The 16,145-nt window shown below is 37.8% G+C and overlaps 1 long non-coding RNA gene across 1 annotated transcript; it reads right to left on the reverse strand.

The window, feature by feature from the left end:
* Window positions 1-2,315: 2,315 nt before the first annotated feature.
* On the reverse strand, window positions 2,316-12,603 carry LOC111093248. Its single transcript, XR_005380844.1, has 3 exons — window positions 12,273-12,603; window positions 11,717-11,873; window positions 2,316-2,450 (listed from the first exon to the last, which is right to left on the reverse strand). It is a non-coding gene; the product is annotated as an uncharacterized LOC111093248 (long non-coding RNA).
* Between the last annotated feature and the right edge of the window lie 3,542 nt (window positions 12,604-16,145).

Here is a 16,145-nt window from a genome sequence, read left to right on the forward strand (position 1 = left end):
GGAAATTCTCAGGATGACTCAAACTTGCCTATATTCATAGGGTCTCCTTGAGCCACAAAAACAACCTTGTTGTCCCATGATTCTGTTTACCTGCTCCACCATCAAGATGATTCCAGAAGCTTCTCATGCACAAACTTCTTTGGGCAAGAGGCATACCCCGTTTCCTGTGTCTTTCAAACTCTTAGGACTAATGGGTGCTCTTCTACCTCTCTTTCTGGTCCTTGGCGACAGCTCAGCTAATTTTGGCAGCTCAGAACACATTTTTTGAAGCTACAGGTTCAGCTTCACTTCTGGGGGCAGTCTGTGAGTATTACCTGCCATCATCAGACTGGAAGCCAAGACCAAGAGCCATTCAGCATCTCTTTCCAAGGAAATCTTTTCTCCCCATTATCTTCAAATTAATCTCCTTAACTTCTTTTCTAAATTCAAGATGAATAATGGCTGACAGCCCCGATCATTGTGTGTGTGTGTGTGTGTGTGTGTGTGTGTGTGTAGGGCTGGGAGGTGGTCACCCTTAGCATGCTCTGCATAGGAGGTCTGGTACTTCTCTTTATAATGTGTGGTCACCTAATATCATTTGCTCTCAATTTTCCTGAAGAAAAAAATTTCCACTTACTATCTGCTATGTATCATTATATGTCCAACTAGATGTAAGGTCTGAATGGTGAGAGATCCCGTCACATAGCTTTTTATATTACCCCCCCCCCCCCGTTTCTTGTTCAGTACATTCTGTACATTGCCTTGGGAACCCATCTACCATGTTACCAATGTGATTTACTTAAGATAGATTAGAAGAAATCCCAATCTATTACCTATAGCAATTTGGATATCTTATGTTAAAGCATGATTGGTTATGTAACAATTCCCTGATAAAATAACAACTCAGAATAATTGCCAGCTAGTTCTCATGGCACTAGAGAATACGGCTTCTACTACATTTTTAACAAATGTTTGCAGAAATACAAATATTTTCTCTTAATCACTTTTGTACACTCACTTTCCTTACCAACCTGCCTTCTATTTTTTTCTTTCATAGGTAATCAGTTTCCATAAGCTCCCTAGTCAGTACACTATGTGGGTATCATCATTACACTTGCAGGAACAGCTACTAAATTACCCTTTTCAAGGGTGACTCATAGTAGCATATACTGCCAACAAATAGCACAGAACCCTAAACAATAGGAGTCCAGTTATTGATTTTTGTCCAAGATGAGAACAAAGATGGTGGTGCTGATTGATGTTGATAATGAAATCACACTAAATCTAGGTCTTCCAACGTGAGATAAACCAATTTTTTTTTTTTATGATAATCACACACACACAGAGAGAGAGAGAGAGAGAGAGGCAGAGACATAGGCCGAGGGAGAAGCAGGCTCCATGCACCGGGAGCCTGATGTGGGACTCGATCCCGGGTCTCCAGGATCGCCCTGGGCCAAAGGCAGGCGCCAAACCGCTGCGCCACCCAGGGATCCCGAGAAACCAATTTTCCGAGCCTGTTTTTCCATCTGTGCTGTCCTTCAACATTGAGTATATTATATTTTTTTATTCACTAAGCTCTGCCCTCCACTCTTTAAATTCTCTTTTCTAGTCATTTCTAGAAGTTTAGGCAATAGCCCGGATGCTAGGTTCTTCTTCCTTCTTTTCCCAAATATCTATAAGGAGTGAACTATCACACATAAGAAAAGCATACATCCACTCCAAAAAACAGGAATAAGCACTAACCACATGAAAAAAACACTAAGAATTTCAGATAAATATAACGCTTAAGGGACCAGGCTCAGAAAGCAATAGAGGGGTGATAGAAAAAGCTTTCTTGAGAGAGTACAGTCTGTCTCAGAAGTCAACAAGAGACATTGCCACTTAACCTCTCTCTTGCCTCTGAGAACTAGTAGCATAGAAGTCCTAGCAGTGTATACAAGAAGCCCACTGGGATTTCCTGGTATGGTAATTGCACTAATTAGACAATCACCTAGTTGTGTATGGGAAGAGCCCAAGAATTATTTCTAGCATAAATAATCACAAGAAGTAGAAAAATAACTTTTTGGAGGGGCAGGAAAGGGGGCTTTTCTCACCACAGTCTCCAAATTACATCTCCCTGTAGCTCTAGCTTCTTTGAATTTCTCTTAGGAATTAGAAAGAGAGGAACTGACTTTGCACATTCATATTAGCTGCCTCCTTCTCAATGAAACACAAATAAAATAAATCAATGAAATATTGATTTGTGTTCTCAACTAAATTTAAAAGGGCCCTATATTTGACATTAGAATAAGCAGTTTTGAAGAGGAGAAAATATAGACCAAAAATGATTTATTCTTGAGAAGTTGAATATGTCAGTGGGAATAGTAATACATTTGCAGTGGGCATTGTCATTTGCTGTGCCCACCTCCTGCTTCTCAGCTGAGTCCCAGCCAACCCCAGCTTCACAAGTGGGTCCTGAGCCATCCTGTGCTCTGCAATGATAAAGAACAAAGGGTAAGGTAGGGAACCAAGAGTTTTTGGACACACATACACACATATTCTCCTTTGAAAAGCAGTTATATTAATGTCATCTGGAAGCAAAATGTTAAGCCCCAAAGGAAAAAGATATAGAATCAAATAAGCTAGACAAGAACTATATAACCTTACATTCGAGTTGAAAATATCATTATGTGCACAGGAAGTATTTTTATTTTAAAAAATTTATTTGCTTCACATACTCAATATTCTAGAAGCAGTAACAAACCCAGTAACAACAATAACCATAGCCCAAATTTTGGTCTGTAAGAACAATTTGCCATGAAAAGAAGCCAGTTTTAATTGGAGAAATGATTAATTCCATAGATTGAGCAAGCAGTGTATTGAATGAGGTTGAAAGATCTTGTAACATCAAAATGGAAGGAAACTTGATGGCTACTAGATTCAGGTCAAAATACTAGAAGAAGCAAATTTGGATAGGCTTCTAGGGACCAAATGGAACAATATAAGCAATAAAAATAAGGAATGAATTGAAGCATCAAATCTGTCTTTTTAAAAAACATGAATTTGTAATGACTAGGGGAAAGATCTTACTTAGCTTTGGAGATTGCTAGGCCAATTCTTTATTCTAAAACTTGCCAATAAAAGAAAATAATAAATACCTGTCTTAAGCTATATTTTGGGATAACCAAAAAGTTGAGGAGGAAAATATTTTCTTTGTTGAAGATTTACAGCTAAGGAAAGCTGTAGGGATGACAGAATCAGAGTACCTCCATTTTACAGAACTAATGAAAGAAGGGGCTCATGGGCCTTGACAGTAATAATCAATGGCTGCTAACATCATTGGGTTTAGGAATAATAGCAAAGTTTAGAAACGGATGTCCAAGGTAGATAATATCTAAACATGCTCAGTCATCTTCCGATGGCAAAAAGATGAATAATCCAGTGTCACGTGCCTCCTGACATCATGCAGTTATGTGCACAGCATCATCTAAGTCTTTTTGCCAAGGAACTAAAATTGATCAAGCTTCTGAACCCAGTGATATTTGAACTGCAGAGGATAAGAGGAACACATTGAAAGGCATCACAAGTGTGCAATCAACTAAAGACCTATAATGAGAAATTTTATAGGGCAAACACCTATATTCTTCAACATAGAAATTTGGGGAGCAGGGGAAGGAACTGGTATAGAGCTACAAAAGCTATCAACCAAATGCAGTGTGGATCTTTAAACTTGATTTGAATGAAGTAAGTATGCAGAGGCTTTTATGAGATAATTAAGAAAATTCAAACACCAACTTGACCTGAAATGATATTTTTTTAAATTACTATTATTTTTAGATGTCATGATGGCATTGCCATGTTTTAAAAAATCCCATCTCTTAGCAATATTTACAGATGGAATTATATGATTTTTGCAATTTGCTTTACATTATTAAATTTTATAGGTACTATAATGGTATTCTAGTTATGTTAAAAAACCTTTCTCTTAGAGATATGTGCTTAAGTATTGGCAAAATACATTATACGATTCTAGAATTTGCCTTAAAATAATTGTGTTGTGGGGTGTAGGGAAAAGTTTTGGGAGAAGGAACAGCAGCCATATGTTGATCATTGTTGAAGCTAGGTATTAGATTGATTATATTATTAACTGATTTCTTTATATATACAAATATTTTTATAATAAAAAGAATATAGAAATACTCATTAGTGTAAAAAAAATTAGGAGTATTTAACTTCCTTTTAAGAATGCAAATTAACTGAAATTCTTGTAGTAAAAAAAAATGATCTGAAATCTAGACTATCCAAAATTTATATTCTTTCTTTCTTAAAATAACTAAACATTTTTATCCTTTGAATTCCATTTTATTCTGTATTTGCCTTTTTATTACTGTATTTATAAGGATTTAAAATTTCTTTGTATGCCATCACAGACTTTTATCTTTCCAAGTAGACTTTCATGCTTTGAACAAGAAACACAGATTCTCCTTGGTCCATCTCCTATTGTAATATTTGACATATTTTAGGTAATAGTAAATATTTGACAACTGGATGACTGAATGAAAAAATCAGTGAATGCCTACATCTACTTAGAAAGAAAGAGAAGAAAATACTTAAAGGAGAAAATCAAATTTGATTTATTAAGAGAACATGAATAAACAATGCATAAGGATCATAAATATTCCAAAAAAATTTTTAATTTCCTCAAGTTATATGTGTGTGTGTGTATCTAGTGCTGTATACAATGACAGAATAGAACACAGAAGAGCATCTAGTGATAGGAATAAAGATCAGATAAAATATTAATGAGAGCTATTTATTTTACCATCCTGCATAACAGTAAATGGAAATGCCTCTGTGTATAAAAGATAACATAAATAGAGAGCAAATAAGGTAATATTGAAGGTGACTTTAAAGGTGAAGTCTTTTTGAAATTCCAATTCTGTAGGACTAGTGCATTCTCAAGGCAAAGTAAAATTGCTCTTTAGTTGGCCAGAGATTAAAGCTGAACCTCTGTCAGGGGTGGTTTAGTTCTGCCCAGTGAACGGGATGTACTGTCCCTGAGGCAATATAATTCAGTCTGTTCTTGCTTCAATTTGAGCACTAGTTAGCCAAGAGCTTATTCCCTGAAGCACAGTCTAGAATCCTGTACCATACATCCTAATTTATAAAGCCACTTGTCAAGCACTTCTCAAAATGCGAATTGCCCAGAAAGTAGTCTCAGAGCCAAAGCAGTCTTGGGAAATTGAAGTTGGCCTTTGGCTCTTCCACGTTCCGCCTTAATAAGTACCTCACGATCATCCCTGCCTAAAGTCTTTGCCTTTACCAAGCTCCCAGCCCCTCAGACTATATATCCTCCATCCCAATCCCCATCTCTGTCACACCATCACCATCCCCATTCAAAGTTAACTCAGGCACGTCTTTCATAACATTCTTTAAAATGCATATTCTGTACCTAGACTGCTGACTTTTACACTAACACATTCTCCTTTTCCTTAAGATTTTATTATTTATTCATGAGAAACACAGAGGGAGAGGCAGAGATATAGGCAGAGGGAGAAGCAGGCTTCCTGTGGGGAAATCCATGCGGGACTCGATCCCAGAACCCCAGGATCACAACCTGAGCCAAAGGCAGATGCTCAACCACTGAGCCACCCAGGTGCCCCTCCTATTTAAAAAAAAAAAAAAGAGAGAGAGAGAGAGATTTTATTTATTTGAGACAGAGAAAAAGTGGGGAGGAGGACCAGAGGGAGAGGGAGAAGCAGGTTCCCCGCTGAGTAGGGAGTGTGATATGGGGCTAGATTCTAGGACCATGAGATCATGACCTGAGCTAGAGGTAGATGCTTAACTGGTAAGCCACCCCAGGTGTCCCCTCTTCTTCTCCTTCAGCTTGATACTTGAGCCTGGATACCTAACTCACAATAATTTTAGCATGATCCCAAGTGGCACATATTCAACTTTAAAATGAGGTGATACCCAAAGTGCTTTCAATGAGGCATCAGACCTTTGATCATTATCAGATCCCTAAAGGAGAGCTCCTTAATCATTCTGGCCTATTATCTTTATTAAGAAGTTCTGGGCACCATTACCTTCAAACAAGCTCTGAAAAATAGGCTCTGACTCCTAATGTCAGGAAATGTCAAACTGTTCCCTTTCTCCCAATCTTACCTATATGAGGATGATTTCATTATGAAATTCATCTTGGGCTTTTCAGTCCAGATTCTTACATATTTATTTTACATGGATAACTGTTTACTTGTGCAAAAAAAAAGACATATAGCACAAAAATAGAAGAGATAAAATATATATGGGGAGTAAAACCATAAAAATTTCTGTTAACCAATATACTAGTAGAAAAATGATCTCAGTACAAATTTTATTGTTGCTTTCTCATGTGTTGAAAGAAGGAAAGAAGAAAAGAAAGAAGGAAAGAAGACAAAGGGCGTCAAGCGGGCAGGCAGGAAACGACAAAGCAGAAAGGCTATTTTGTGAGATACATATGTACATTTATTTTTATATAACAAACACAGAGACTTACTCTGTGTACTTTAAAAATGCTTATTTATAGATTCCTAAAACTCTAACAGGTAGAAACTATTATCTTCTTTGTACAGATGAACAAACTGAGGAACACAGAGAGTGAAAGATTGAAGTGCTTTGTCCAAGGTCATGCATTAAACACAGCAAATGGTAGCACATTAAACACAGTTCACCAAAAACAAATCACTTTCTTTATAATATAAGCAAAGGTGCTAAATAAATATATTATTGAAGCTTATAATCTGGCACAAAAAGTGTAATAAAAAAGACAATATCCTTCTAATAAAAAGAAGTTTAGTAAATTTAAGCAAATGCTATATTTTGTCACAATCTGACATTTGAAAAACCTTTAATAAATTTTACCAATGCCACCTTTTTGGCTACTTTAGCTCCTAATTAGCATGACGCTAACATTGTTAAATGTTATCTGTAGCAATCCTTAAATGTATTCAATTTCTTTTTAAATCAGAGGAAAAATATTCTATTATAGTAAGGACTTGGAATTGCAAAGTCACAAGAAGAAAGAATAAGGAGGAGGAGGAGAAAATGAAGGAAGGAAAGACAGAAAAAAAATAAAAAAGAAAGAGGGAGGAGGAAATAAGAAAAAAGAATGAAGGGAGAAAGAATACTTTCAGAAAAACTTGCATTTATGCTTATAGCACATAATAATCACTTAGAAACTTTTTAGAAAGTTTTTTTTTATTTTTTTACTTTTGATAATCTTAGGCAAAACAGTAATTTCATTGCCACTTTATTTTGTAGCTCCTATGCTTTCATTCTATTTTTATTCATCAAAATTGATTGGATATGATTGCACTAGACACCAGCACTTTGAAAACATGCTCAAAGTTTGAAGTCTTTTATCTCTCTGGCTACTCTTTAAGTTGCATGATCATAAATTAATATCTATAGGAGTACCTGGGTAGCACAGTTAGTTAAGTGTCAGACTGTTGATTTTAACTCGAGTCATGATCTCAGGGTGGTGAGAACTCCACGCTCAGCTGGGAATCTGCTTGGGATTCTCTCTCCCTCTGCCCCCTCCCAGCCTACTCTCTTTCTTTCTAAAACAAAGAAATAAATCTTTAAAAATAAAATGATGAATTATAAAGAAAATGTCAAAGATCAGAGAACTTTTCTAATTGCCTCTAAGAATATTGACAAACTGCCCTAGATGAAGGAAAAATACTCCTAAATATTGTTAAGACACACTAAAAGTGTTGGCCAAGAAGATAGATCTTTTTGATGGAAGAAATGTGATTTGAAAACCCAGTTTGGGTGCTTTACATATTAATAAGCGATTCTAACAAAGATTTTCTCAGACATTCCATTGAGATAATATAAAAAATGTATCCATTGCTGGAAGCTGACAGGAGCTTCTGAAACAATCTTTTGGCTAAAAAGGCTCACAGAGATCACAGGAAGTTCTGACAAAGTAGTAAATTGGACATAAAGTCCTTTGTAATCTGCCAAAAACCACAGGTCCTCTAGTCTACTTCAAGGTTGCCACTGACAATAAATATGTGAAAAGTGTTATTTAATGAAGTGGAGAGAGTCTAATTTGCCCAGAGATTTCAGAAGTGTGGTGATCCACTGCACTGCTTACACCAGACCACAGTTACATTCCCTTTGATCTTGGATCTGCTTGGCCAACAAGGGGAGAGGGCAGGGAGGGCATGTATATACTAAGACAAACTAATTTTCTCCATATAAATACATGTGTTCAAATATTTAAGAAATTTCATGCATCATCGCCCTAGAGGTTCAGTGTCAATTTACAGTCAAAACTGAATTTTACCCTAAAGCAATCTTTTTCATTTACCAATGATGCCAGCTGGTCTCTAAATGTGTCTGCCTATTCAGTGGTTATGAGCAATGCCTTTGACCATAATTCACGAGGGCTTTTAGAAAGAAAGAGCCCTTCTGCAAAGTATCTACTGACGGTGCTTCTGTCTGACTCATCCCATGCCTTCATTAAACTGATCCATTTATGTTTAAAGTTGATTCTTTCCCATTGCCTAAGATGTGAAACAGAATTTGCTATTCCATGGTGCTCTGTACTTTGCAATCTGTGTTTATAATGATGTCCTGGAGGCAGTTCTGGCATTCTGCAGCTTCCTCACAATAATCAAAGAAAAAAGCAGGCTGTATCTACCAAACTCTGGAGCAGCATTATCAACAACTCTTGTCCAGATTGTACATTCTAGAAGGTGAGGGGAGCCAGAAGCCAGATCATAGTCAAACAGAATAGACAAGAAGCTTCCTCATGAACTTGAATCGTAAGAAGAAAACTAGGTTCTTTTCATACCCTCCTATAAAACATGAAGTGCATAATGCAAACAAATTCAGAGATACAATGAACTGTATGCATTATAGATCTAGTTCCAATAAATGTAACACGTGGTGGTTAAAGCAGAGACATTAACTCAAATTATACATTATTTTTCATACAGTCATGATATGTTTATGGAACACCAATAAAATCACTGGTTGAGGAAGACAAAAAAAAAAAATCAGTATCTCCCACATCAGGAGCTGTTTCTCTCAAAAATTTCCTTGGAAGAGCATTTGTCATGAAATCAGCATAGTCCTAAAGCACAGTCCTCTTATTACCAAGATTCTGTTCCTTTTCCCTGAAAGTACAGTCTCACAAGCATCTTGGTAATGCCATTTAAACCATGGCCAGAAATCAAAACCCAGCCACTGGCTGAGAATGGATTTTGCAGAATTTTACAACAAAACACTAGGATTAAATATGACACATTTTAATGCAAAAATGCATAGTATTTATTATTTTTCAAATTGGTTGATATGTGCAGAGTTAACTGTGCCTAAATATCTGTCATAGTTCATAAATTCCTTGGACTATAGAAGAGATTTCTTTATTTTTCATACATTTTATCCTTTAAAAAAATCTTGAAGAAGTTTTTATTTATTTTTAAACCTCTACTAAATATTCAATACAGGTGCTTAACTTTCAACAAATCTCCTACCAAAAAACAAAATCCCATCTACTATTAAATAATTAAGTAAACAAAAGCAAAGAGCATGGTATAATTTTTTATTGCTATTTTAAGCATCACAAAGAAAACAACACATTATTTCAATATCACTTTTTAGCCAAAGCATTTTAATGTCTTGGGATAATGTGATACCAGAAATAGCCCCTTGTATCAGCTTTTGTGTCTATCTCTAGGCACTGGAAAATTCTTGGCACCTTTACAAATATTTTTGTCCTTCTAGCATAAGGGTAGAAATCCCTGAATAGGCCAGTAAATAATAATAACACATAGAAGCTATTATTATTATTATAGAGACAAACATAACATTCAAAATGTGTATTGAAAAAAAATGAGCTGCGTTAACATCAACCAGATTTATTTATTTATTTGTTGGCATTGTTCATCTCTTCTGGCATAAGCTTGCTTTAAACATGGAATTCTTTTAGGAAACAAAGCCCAGGAATAGGCGTTGACCCCTGACATTAATGAGAGTCCTGTTTTCTGAGAAAACGTACTACAGAGAGAAGGGGGACGAGAACTTGGCCGTAGATCACGTCAACAAAGCTTAGCCAAACATGTATGCAAAGAAATCTTATTCCAGAGTTGGCAGGGCTCTATAGAGAAAGCACAAATCCTTGGTGTCCTGTTGTATGGGGAATCTGGCTTCTATCAAACTACAGAAACAGAGACACCAGCTTTCTTTACATTTTGAAAGGAAATAGCACTCATCCTGACAACAGGGGCATTATTTGAGTCCAGAGTTCATTTTAAATAAATATATATGGTCAAACAAAATGATCTGACATAAGCCAACTGATGGATACATTGCCCTGGGGAAGGCTGCACAACAAAACATGAGGTACAGCAGCCCATGTGGAGAAGAGGGACCCCTGTGAACACAGATCCTTGACAGTTCACTGGCCCTGCCAGGTAATTCAGAAGAGAGTCCGCATAGCAAAAAGAGACTGGTAATAAATAACGACTTAGCAGTTCTGTAGTTAACAGAAGGGAGCATTCACTTACATTGTAAATACTACAGAATCCAGATTTGGCTTCATATTAAACGTGGATTAAGTACTAGAGCATTGGGAACAAAGTGTGGGATATTAGGTATCTGTTTCCTTAAAGTTTATTTTTACCTTATAAATATTTTCCTCACTTGATGTAAAAGATATTAAGTAAATCTGGAATCCTATTTTGCCCTTTAACTGTGAATTCAGAAGTGTCCAGGAAATGGCCACATATTCCACAAATGTCCCTCCATTCCCAAGCTACTGTCCTAAAATGCCAACGTTTCAAGATCAGGATGAAACAGTCGCACTGCAGATGCTAAGAAACTCTGGCATTCTCATTAACTATAGCAAGTTTCAGAAAATGAGACATTTCCTACTAAATCAGCTCCAATTTATTTTCTGTCTTTTGTGGGATACTGCAACCCATTTAGCAAATTACTTTTGTTACTATAGTGATACACTCAACCCTTTTAAACTCACATCAAGGTTTTCTTCAGTTTGCTGTGTTTGGAGGATGCATCAGTGTTTGCTGAGGCAAAACTTTTAGAAGGATACTCAAATACAGGGTGTAGTCTAGAGATCATTTAAGAGTTACAAGACATTTGAAAAATCACTTTTCCTGCAACATAGTTCATCACCCACCCAAGTGGTTCCCAGGAGAAAGATGGTGGACATTGGCTATTATGATGACCTATCCTGATCAGCTGCTGGGCTTGGGGGAACCATGCTCCAACATTGTTGTCTAGAAATTCTATTTTGCAATCTCTTAACCCCATCACTGCCACATTGAACCCCTTCTTCTGATGGGATATCTCAGGTGGTTCTTCTGATGGGATATCTCAGGTGGAAATAGGGGATAAGAAATAGTTTCGAGGGAAGGGCCAGGAGGCAAGCATGCAAGAAACCAACAAAGGGGCCATGCCCTAGGGAGTGAACACTGGAGCAGGGGCTACATTGGCTGTTTGACTGAGGTTTGGAGGTGACAGACTTTTAACTGATTTTAAAGAGTGAAAACCAAGTACATGGTGTACTATTTTTTCATCCGACCTTGCTACATAGTATGTGGTTAGCACAAAATCAATTAATTTTCAATATTATTCAATATTAAATATTATTATTTCAATTTTAAATGGTGGAAACTTGGAGGAATGAAGGAAGAAGGGGAAAAGAGGAGTGTGAAAAGTGAAAATAAGTTCCAATGATACTTACTCTGTGTTTGTATCACATTTCCCCTCCTAGGCACTTTTTCTCATTTCTCTCTGGTGAGGGCTTTCAGCCCCTGGCACATATTCAGCACCCTCTCCTGGTCTGTACCCTCCTCTGAAATCCTTCTTTTACCACCAGGCATTCTTTTTTTACATGTGCCCTTTAAATATTTTTATGACAAAATGTTAATTTTTCAAAAAGCCACAGTAAGCATCCCACATTTTCATTTATGAAATTCTGGATTATGGCTGTCCACTGACACTGTCGTGATTATTTGTTAAGACCTTGAGGCAAGACCATGTTCATGTAGCTCATGATGTTATATAAAAGTGAAAATTGTAGAATCTGTACTCATGAATGCTTTTGCTTTCAGATTTTCCTCCCCCAGTTTACCAAGATATAATTGACACAGGAACTTTCAGATTCTTATGCTACAGAGTTCTGTGCCTGAAATTGGCTTTTTATATCTTGAGGTAATTAGATTGCAAAAAATTCACTTTATATATATGTTCGTGTGTGTGTGTATATATTTTTGAGATTCCAATTTGTAAAAACCTACCTAGGGTTGTCTTCACTAGCAAGACATTGAAGAATCAAGAATGGGCTTGAGGAATCCATAAAGACTGTATGAAATCTGAGATTTGACCAAAGTTCTTGAAAATTATTCTATAAACCTGGGGGGAAAAATCAGTACTTCCAAGAAACTACTAGAGAAAGGGAATCCGATTACAAAAAGCCTCAAATGACACAACCGTTTATATACTACATGAAGAGAAAGGGCAAAATGTCAAGAGAATGTTTTTAAAAGTGAAAGAGAAACAGAAAAAATGAAAGAGAGAGAGAGAAGAGAATATATGGAAATACAGAGTCTGGACTGGGAAAAACAAAGGGGCAAAGTAAAAAGACAGGCAGCAATGTGCGTAACCCAAACAAAGAGCAGCCTTGAGGAAGGGATCATCAGCACTTGGTGTCCTGTCGTTGTCACATCCCAATGGTTTCATGCCAAGGAGTGTGACTCATGGACATAGTCCTTATTGTACAAGTGGTAATCTCGTCCTGGTCTGCCATTCAGAGACTCTGAGTGCTTCATCCCATAAAATCCTTTTCTTATACGTTTGCAAAATTAAAAAAAAAAAAAAAAAACCTTATTGAATAGTTCTTCAATTCTGATTTATTTAGAATCACAGTTTAAGATTCTCGTTCTTTTTATGAATAAATGGCCTAGTGATGAATAATTTGATGCTGGAGGAGAAAAAAATTGATAATTTTGTAGAGAAAAGTTGAAATCCAATCTCTTAGCTTATGTTCCCTAAAACAAAGAAAAGAGTTTGGATGCAGGTGATTGGCAAGAAAGACAAGAGAAGGAGCTGGAGCCAGATAAGGAAGGACGGGAAACCAGTAAAGTGTACATAGTTAAGCCTGGAGCTGTGAGAAACCTCCCAAAATTTTCCAGCTAGGCTGGGAGGACCAGGCATTTACCCACCAAATGCCATCCCCCATGGCTCTAGGGCTGTCCCTAGGAGTATTAACTCCTCTGCATTTCTCACTTGTGTCTGGATCTGCACTGAAAAGGCTTCTGTTTCTTAAGAAAACAAATAAGCTGAAAGGACTGGGGCAGAAAAGCAGAGATGGACAAGAGTGGTGGTGTGGGATGCACTGTGATGGGCACACAAACTGTTCACCACAGCTTCAGACAAAACCAGAAACACCTTAGCTCACTGTCACACAACTCAGACCTGTTCATAATCCCCCAATAAACTTTGTCACTGACCAAGGTGACTTCAAGGTGGCAGCCAGGACAAACGCTAACAAGCACACAATAAGCAGTAAGACAATCTTCGATCCCCACTGATGCAGTTATTACCAACAATGGATTTACCACCCAACTCCACCTGACCGCAACCCCCAGATTTCTCTCACCCTCAGCCAACCCTCCAGCTGCCCTAGGTGGTCTGACTGACTAAAGGGTCCTGACTCCCATATCCTAGGGTCTGAGAGCCCTTGGTTGCTTTGCTTGGTTGTTAGGGTTGCCTGTTGGCTATTGTCATAGAGCATGGGCACACTCACCAGTGATCCCGCTGGACCATCAAGTTCTAGATACACTCTTCCCTGCCCCTGTTATATAACAGCAACACCAGCTACTTACAATAAACATCATTAATTGTCCCAACCAATGACTCCTTTCTTTGACCGTTGATCTACCAGCATGAAGTTTCCAAAGCAACCAAAGTTACAATTGTAGCTATGTGCTAATAGATCTCTTACCCCGTCTCTTGGAAACTAAGACCTCAAACCCAGTAAAACCTAAAACTGTGCAGATAAGACTCATAAATTCTGCAAGTAGGCTACTAAGAGTGATGATAATAGAAGCCAAATGTATTTCCATTCTTTGTTTCTGGACCTATGTACTTTAGTCACTGGAGGCACAGCTCTACAGGACCACATAATGCTATTGAATATTTAATATGTGTGTGTGTGTGTGTGTGTGTGTGTGTGCGTGATTCTGGGGAACAAAGCCACCTCTATAAGTATGACATCTGAGCTGGCTTTTTAGCTGAGCCTTCAGTAAGTCAGTCCATATAAAATACCATAGAAGAGTGAGTGCCCTGGTCATCTGCCCTCTATCATACCTCTTCTACTATGAAGTGGGTCCCTTAGTGTAAGATGATGTTACGCAGAATCCCATATCAGTAAATCAGGCATTCTCTAAACATTCAGATAATATTGCTATTCTATAGGGCATCCAGAAGGCTTTTTAGATGTCCTTGCAAGATCCCTGCAATCAATATTGCATCAGAAAGCAGGCAAACTAACCTTGCCCTGGAAGAAGAGTGACTGCTTATTGCTGCACTTCCCGTGCAAATGCCAACTACTTGCGGTAATCTTTGTTCTTAGGTATTGAAAGGAACACATTTGCCGAGACCGTGGCCTCATACCAGGTACCACAGGTTGCGTTCATCTCTTTCAGTAAAGAAGCCATCTGTACAGGGCAGCCTGGGTGGCTCAGTGGTTTGGTGCCGCCTTTGGCCCAGGGCATGATCCTGGAGACCTGGGATCGAGTCCCATGTCAGGCTCCCTGCATGGGGCCTGCTTCTCCCTCTGCCTCTCTCTCTCTCTCTCTCTCTCCTCTCTGTGTTTCTCATGAATAAATAAATAAAATTTAAAAAAAAAAAGAAGAAGCCGTCTGTACAGTGTATCTACTTGGGTTTGACATTTGGTCCAGTTTTTGTAGTTCACCACCATCTCTGTGGTTTTCACAGTGAATGTAAAAGTGAATGGAGTGAGAATCAGATGAGAACTACCACCTCCACATCCTCTGGTTCCCCGAGAGAGCCCTAATTTCTGCCATTAAACTCAAGCTGTGTTATTGCTCCTGATTTACTATCTTGGCTGGTAGAGGCAATCTCAGAAATCTTTTTGGCTTTTTCTACTCCATGGGATAAGGGACAAATGTGTGGGTTCTGCCAGCTTCTAAGTATATTTATCCCAGTTTTGCATACAGAGAAGTAACTGAGAAAATGACCACAGGGTGAATCTATGTACCCATTTGACCTTCTAGGAGATGGACATGGGCCAGGAGTTCCTTTGTCACACAGTCTCCACAAACTCCACCCTAACTGTGAGCCACACTGATGTTTCAGGTTTCCTGGTAGGAGTGTCAGCTCAAAACCTGTATCCAATAGCCCTCAAAGGCCTACACATTCTTATTTACCTGGTATATGGTTACTCTAGTCAGTGACTAGAAGTCCCTTTGGAGGAGTGTGGAAATGTTTGTGTTAAATGCTAGTGGTAGCATCGTCCTTTGAGGTCCTTCCTCAAAGAGAGCTGGGTCCCCCTTTAATCTATGGGATCTGACTCTGAGAATAGCTCAGATCTAGAAACTGAGTAAAGGATTGCTATTTTTCAGTGCAATCACGAGTGCAAGTCACAAAGAATCCTAATTGGCTATCTTGCCCCTAGGAACATGGTGGTCTATTAGCTGTCACCTTAGATTCTTACAGGTCATGGAACTCTGGTTGGCACTTTGGCCTTGCTGCCTCTTACAGAAAACTACTGCAACACATTGCTTAATTACATTAATTAAAATGTATTTTTTTATGTTGAAAGTAAACCCAACATCTTAAGGTGATTTCCCAATAAAAAGAACCTAAAGAAACAAGGGTGAAGGTGTTTTACTTGGGATGCAATTCCAAGAAACATGAGTAAGAGAACAAAGAGAATGAGTCCTGGTCTGATTCATACAGAACACACCCCAGAGTTTTTCCTCGAAGGCCATGTGTTTACCATCTCCTGTACTCCATTGGTTGACAGTTACCAAGCACATTAAGGCCTCTATATTTCTAAGCTTCTCTCTCTCTCCCCAGATAGAAATAAAAGAAATTTGATAAAATATTATATAACATGTAATTATTATATAATATGTAAAATTATG

Source organism: Canis lupus, chromosome 29 (genome assembly GCF_011100685.1).
Source record: "Canis lupus familiaris isolate Mischka breed German Shepherd chromosome 29, alternate assembly UU_Cfam_GSD_1.0, whole genome shotgun sequence".
In the NCBI taxonomy this organism is placed as follows: Eukaryota; Metazoa; Chordata; class Mammalia; order Carnivora; family Canidae; genus Canis; species Canis lupus.